Source organism: Budorcas taxicolor, chromosome 22 (genome assembly GCF_023091745.1).
Source record: "Budorcas taxicolor isolate Tak-1 chromosome 22, Takin1.1, whole genome shotgun sequence".
NCBI lineage: Eukaryota > Metazoa > Chordata > Mammalia > Artiodactyla > Bovidae > Budorcas > Budorcas taxicolor.
In genome coordinates this window covers 596,733-604,039 of record NC_068931.1, presented here as the reverse complement: position 1 = coordinate 604,039, position 7,307 = coordinate 596,733, and the positions used below count along the sequence as shown (strand labels likewise).

The 7,307-nt window shown below is 39.8% G+C and overlaps 1 pseudogene; it reads right to left on the bottom strand.

Annotated features, from left to right (window-relative positions):
- Window positions 1-3,477: 3,477 nt before the first annotated feature.
- Window positions 3,478-4,420, bottom strand: LOC128067244 (olfactory receptor 10AG1-like; annotated as a pseudogene).
- Window positions 4,421-7,307: the final 2,887 nt, after the last annotated feature.

Below are 7,307 nucleotides of genomic sequence, written 5' to 3'. Positions count from 1 at the left end.
CCTTTGTTGGCAAAGTAATGTCTCTGCTTTTGAATAGATGGACCTTTGTTGGCAAAGTAATGTCTCTGCTTTTGAATATGCTGTCTATGTTGGTCATAACTTCCTTCCAAGGAGTACGCGTCTTTTAATTTCATGGCCACAGTCACCATCTGCCTTGATTTTGGAGCCCCCCAAAATAAAGTCTGTCACTGTATCCACTGTTTCCCCATCTATTTCCCATGAAGTGATGGGCCCGGATGCCATGGTCTTCGTTTTCTGAATGTTGAGCTTTAAGCGAACTTTTTCACTCTCCTCTTTCACTTTCATCAAGAGGCTTTTTAGTTCCTCTTCACTTTCTGCCATAAGGGTGGTGTCATCTGCATATCTGAGGTTATTAATATTTCTCCCAGCTATCTTGATTCCAGCTTGTGTTTCTTCCAGTCCAGCGTTTCTCATGATGTACTCTGCATAGAAGTTAAATAAGCAGAGTGACAATAAACAGCCTTGACGTACTCCTTTTCCTATTCAGAACCAGTCTGTTGTTCCATGTCCAGTTCTAACTGTTGCTTCCTGACCTGCATACAGGTTTCTCAAGAGACAGATCAGGTTGTCTGGTATTCCTATCTCTTTCAGAATTTTCCACAGTTTATTGTGATCCACACAGTCAAAGGGTTTGGCATAGTTAATAAAGCCTAAGGACTAATGGCATAGTCCACTGTACACATGGAACAGTTTTCTTAATTTATACTGAGAAAGTGGATGCAATGAAAGGTTTTCATTCTATTTTTAAATTATGATTCACAGACATATGACTTATAATTTACTCTTGTGTTCATTCCTCATCACCTATGTAATAAAAATTCTCCCATGAGAAATGAGTGTGTTGCAAATAGAAATGACAGTACCAGCATATTTGAAAATAATTTACCAGTTATCAAGGCAAAGTTTTTTTTTTCTACACATTTTAAACAAAATTCTAGCAGTTTAGTTATCTGAAAGTGTTAGAGTTGGGTAAATTTAAAATGGCTATGAAAAAGTGAATTTGCCCTAAAGAATAAAACACAATTAATTAATTTTCTTACATAAAATGTAGTCAAACTGGCTTCAGGCAGAAAGCCTCAAAATATGTAATAATAGTAAATGACAACATACTAAGTGGGAATAATTACACTATCAGTCATGTATCTTAGTTCATCAGGCGCTCTATCTATCAATCTAGTCCCTTAAATATATTTCTCACTTCTGCTATATAATCATAAGGGATTTGATTTAGGTCATACATGAGTGGTCTAGTGGTTTTCCCTACTTTCTTCAATTTAAGTCTGAATTTGGCAATAAGGAGTTCATGATCTGAGCCACAGTCAGCTCCTGGTCTTGTTTTTGCGGACTGTATAGAGCTTCTCCATCTTTACCTGGAAAGAATATAGTCAATCTGAGTTCGGTGTTGACCATCTGGTGATATCCATGTGTAGAGTCATCTCTTGTGTTGTTGGAAGAGGGTGTTTGCTATGACCAGTGTGATCTCTTGGCAAAACTTTATTAGCCTTTGCCCTGCTTCATTCCGTATTCCAAGACCAAATTTGCCTGTTACTCCAGGTGTTTCTTGACTTCCTATTTTGCATTCCAGTCCCCTATAATGAAAAGGACATCTTTTTTGGGTGTTAGTTCTAAAAGTCTTGTAGGTCTTCATAGAACCGTTCAACTTCAGCTTCTTCAGCATTACTGGTTGGGGCATAGATGGATTACGGTGATATTGAATGGTTTACCTTGGAAACGAACAGAGATCATTCTGTCGTTTTTGAGATTGCATCCAAGTACTGCATTTTGGACTCTTTTGTTGATGATGATGGCTACTCCATTTCTTCTAAGGGATTCCTGCCCACAGTAGTAGATATAATGGTCATCTGAGTTAAATTCACCCATTCCAGTCCATTTTAGTTTGCTGATTCCTAGAATGTTGGTTTTCACTCTTGCCATCTGCTGTTTAACCACTTCCAATTTGTGTTGATTCATGGACCTAACATTCCAGGTTCCTATGCAATATTGTTCTTTATAGCATCAGACCTTGCTTCTATCACCAGTCACATCCACAACTGGTATTTTTTTTGCTTTGGCTCCATCCCTTCATTTGTGGAGTTATTTCTCTACTGATCTCCAGTAGCATATTGGGCACCTACTGACCTGGGGAGTTCCTCTTTCAGTATCCTATAATTTTGCCTTTTCATACTGTTCATTGGGTTCTCAAGGCAAGAATACTGAAGTGGTTTACCATTCCCTTCTCCAGTGGACCACATTCTGTCAGAAAAACATCTATTTCTGCTTTATTGACTATGCCAAATCCTTTGACTGTGTGGATCACAATAAACTGTGGAAAATTCTGAAAGAGATTGAAATACCAGACCACCTGACCTGCCTCTTGAGAAATCTGTATGCAGGTCAGGAAGCAACAGTTAGAACTGGACATGGAACAACAGACTGGTTCCAAATAGGAAAAGGAGTACGGCAAGGCTGTATATTGTCACTCTGCTTATTTAACTTCTATGCAGAGTACATCATGAGAAACGTTGGGCTTGAAGAAGCATAAGCTGGAATCAAGATTGCTGGGAGAAATATCACTAACCTCAGATATGCAGACAACACCACCCTTATGGCAGAAAGTGAAGAGGAACTAAAAAGCCTCTTGATGAAAGTGAAAGAGGAGAGTGAAAAAGTTCACTTAAAGGTCAACATTCAGAAAACGAAGACCATGGCATCTGGTCCCATCACTTCGTGGCAAATAGGCGGGGAAACAGTGGAAAGAAAGTCAGACTTTATTCTTTTGGGCTCCAAAATCACAGCAGATGGTGACTGCAGCCATGAAATGAAAAGATGCTTACTCCTTGGAAGGAGGGGTATGACCAACCAAGACAGCATATTCAAAAGCGTAGACATTACTTTGCCAACAAAGGTCCATCTAGTCAAGGCTATGTTTTTTCCAGTAGTCATGTATGGATGTGAGTGTTGGACTGTGAAGAAAGCTGAGCACTGAAGAATTGATGCTTTTGAACTGTGGTATTAGAGAAGACTCTTGAGAGTCCCTTGGACTGCAAGGAGATCCAACCAGTCCATTCTGAAGGAGATCAGCCCTGGGTGTTCTTTGGAAGGAATGATGCTAAAACTGAAACTCCAGTACTTTGGCCCCTCATGCGAAGAGTTAACTCATTGGAAAAGACTCTGATGCTGGTAGGGATTGGGGACAGGAGTAGAAGGGGACGACAGAGGATGAGATGCCTGGATGGCATCACCGACTCGATGGATGTGAGCTTGAGCGAAGTCTGGGAGTTGCTGATGGACAGGGTGGCCTGGCGTGCTGTGATTCATGGGGTCGCCGAGTCGGACACGACTGAGCGACTGAATTGAACTGAACTGAACACTATCAGCAAACATGGGAAGAGTGAAATTAAATCATATTTCTGTGAGCCCTCTGAGACAAACATTAAAAAGTGACCTTTCACATCTTCACAGTGTTTTCTTAAGTAATAGTTTTTTCAATGCTGAAGTCACATCCTTATTCCTAAGACTGCATATCAAGGTTTTAAACACTGGCGTCACAGCAGTGTAAGAAACAGAGAGCATTTTGTCGGTTCCTGGGGAATGATTTGATTTGGAGCATAAATAGGTAATAGTCATGGAGCCAAAGAATAAAAGCACAACTGTGAGATGGGAAGAGCAGGTGGAGAAGGCTTTGGACCAGCCTGTAGCTGAGCGCAGCTTTCCGATGGCAGAAATGATTTTGACATCAGAGCCCAGTATTATGAGGAAAGGAATCGTGGCAAACAGCACAGCAACCGCATAGACACACATTTCATTAAGCGCAGGGTCCCCACAGGCCAGGGTGATCAACGGGGGATGTCACAGAAGAAGCGGTCGATCCGGTGTGAAGCACAGAAGGGCAGTGAGGACACCTGGCATGTCTGTGCTGTCGGTACTGGAATCCCCCCACCTAGGCCCCAGCGGCCGACTGCAGGCCCCTCCAGTGATTCCTGAGCAGTGGGCAGTGCAGAGGCTGTACGTGGAGGCACAGGGCACCGGCCTCACCCCCAGGAGGAGCGCCCCGGGGATCCTGGAGCAAGGAAGAGGCGCCTCTGATGGCGCAGCTCAGCTAAGAAACGCTTCTGTCTTGGGTCCAAAGGTTCACTAGAATCCTAGGGAGAGTGACAGATACATAACAGATTTCCAGTGATGAGAAATTTGCAAGGAAAATAATACATGGGTGTCTGGAGCACAGGGTCTACCTTCGTGATTATTATAATAAGACCATTTCCTGTTAAGATGAATATATCGATGAGAGAGAAAATTTCAACTGAAGTCCCTGGAGGTTCGGAAGATCCAAAAATCCCAGGAGAACAAATGCCACGGCTGAAGAGAAATTGCTTTCTGCTGTTTGGTTTCCTTGAAGCATCTGCAAATATATATATATATATATATATATATATATATATATGTGTGTGTGTGTGTATGTGTGTGTATACACACAATATAAAGTCCTCTATCTCTCTGAGTTGCAGTTTGCCAAGTGGTAAAATGTGTACACTGCACTTTCAAAACTCACTAATTTGAGTCCTAGAAAAGCATCTAAATTTGATATTAAGACATAGTTTAAAGAAGTTCATTCTTTCACAAAAAATAATCCATCAGAAAAGAGGAATATCAGGAATTAGGTCTGCTGATCAGTTCAGTTCAGTTCAGTCACTCAGTCATGTCCAACTCTCTGCAACCCCATGAATTGTAGCATGCCAGGCCTCCCTGTCCATCACCAACTCCGGGACTTCACTCAGACTCACGTCCATCGAGTCAGTGATGCCATCCAGCCATCTCATCCTCTGTCGTCCCCTTTTCCTCCTGCCGCCAATCCCTCCCAGCATCAGAGTCATTTCCAATGAGTCAATTCCTCACACGAGGTGGCCAAAGTACTGGAGTTTCAGCTTTAGCATCATTCCTTCCAAAGAACACCCAGGGCTGATCTCCTTCAGAATGGACTGGTTGGATCTCCTTGAAGTCCAAGGGACTCTCAAGAGTCTTCTTCAACGATGGCTGTATTTTCCTGTTTCTGATAATGACATAATCGATGCTGTGTTTTGTTATTCTTTGTGAGACGAATATATAGCAAGAAATCTGACAATTTTATTTAGAATGACGTTTCCAAATTGCAAATAGAACTGCCATATGACCCAGCAATCCCACTGCTGGGCATACACACTGAGGAAACCAGAACTGAAAGAGACACATGTACCCCAATGTTCATTGCAGCACTGTTTATAATAGCCAGGACATGGAAACAACCTAGATGTCCATCAGCAGATGAATGGATAAGAAAGCTGTGGTACATATACACAATGGAGTATTACTCAGCCATTTAAAAGAATACATTTGAATCAGTTCTAATGAGATGGATGAAACTGGAGCCGACTATACAGAGTGAAGTAAGCCAGAAAGAAAAACACCAATACAGTATACTAACACATATATATGGAATTTAGAAAGATGGTAATGATGACCCTGTATGCGAGACAGCAAAAGAGACACAGATGTATAGAATGGACTTTGGACTCTGAGGGAGAGGGCGAGGGTGGGATGATTTGGGAGAATGGCACTGAAACATGTATACTATCATGTAAGAAACGAATTGCCAGTCTATGTTCGATACAGGATACAGGATGCTTGGGGCTGGTGCACGGGGATGACCCAGAGAGATGATATAGGGAGGGAGGTGGGAGGGGAGCTCAGGACTGGGAACTCATGTACACCCGTGGTGGACTCATGTCAATGTATGGCAAAACCAATACAGCATTGTAAAGTAAAAATAAATATTAAAAAAAAATAGAATGACCTTTCCATCAATTCTCCTTTCTCGTGTTATTTCTTTTACATTAATTGCATTTATTTATATTTTGATTTAAGCCATCCAAATATTTTTGAATCATCATGCAACTATAATTAAAAAATAAGCCAGAAAAAGTGATTTGGGGGATGATCTTTGTGATTTTTTTTTGTTATAATAGTTGGTATAGTCAGTTTATTTCAATTGAAAGAGTCATAAGAACTCAGCCAAAGAGGTTTTTATCAAATCTCAAACACTGATTTTGCATTTGAGTGGTAATTCCTACAATTGACAGCCATGCTTTCAATAAATTTCAGCTTAAAAATGTTATATAATTTGACTAAGATCAAAGCAAATAAAAGGTATTATTAAGACTGAATTTTAAGCATGTACAACTCAAAATCCAAGTTACTTTTACTGCAACAGATAATTTCAGGGGAACATAGAATGTATAATTTATATATACTTCTCCTTCCTGGGAATTAACATATATAAATAACCCAATAAGTATTTGATTTATTAATGGATAACAATAGCCAATATTAATTAGATTACCATGGGGCTTCCCTATAGCCTCCACTAAAGATTGGTATGGGATACACTATTCTCATTACTGTGTTTTGTGTTCACCTCTCTCTCTGCCCTTTGAAGTCTTGTCTTAATTCTTTTCCAATATTGTAACAATATCCTTCTTCCATATTTTTCTTAAGTATTTTGGGAAAAACAAATCAGAGAAAAGTAAAAATAACAATCGAAAAACAAATTGGAAATTAGTAATCTACAACTGAGTACTAATTTGCTTGACTAAGATTTGAGACAAGTTCTTAACAAGATGCAATGATAAGTAATTTTTGAAATTTCCACACATATTGTGAATATTAAATAGAAATTGCATGACAAAACCTTTTGAAATGCAGAGAAGTTATTAAGCAATTTCTATCCAATTTCTAATTCCCTCCTTAAATATTATAGTAGCATAAAATCTTTCCTTCATATAGAAATACTGAGGATTTTCTCCATGAATTTGGAATGTTTTCCAGGTGGTGTCAGGGATACCATTCATACATGGCTTTATTATAATACTGAAAAATATTATGTGTTCATCTATGACAGCAAAAGATGTATATACTGATCACACACTGTGTTGGGCTCATATTATTTCTGTTCTAATAACCTAAAACACTGAGAATGGAGTTACAAAGAAAAAGTGTACAAAACCAAACAGTTGGCGACTACAAATTCCATTCTAAGTCCACTATTTATTTCAGACTTTGATTAACAGTTTCTACTTGTGTTAAATGATTTTATGTTTACTTTCCAAAACAGTTTAATTGAAATTACAGTGTTCTGCAATACAAAGGGGTTTCCCACATGGCATTAGTGGTAAACAATCCGCCTGCCAGTGCAGGAGATGCAGGAGTTGCAGATTCGATCCCTGGGTCTGGAAGACCGCCTGGAGGAGGAGATA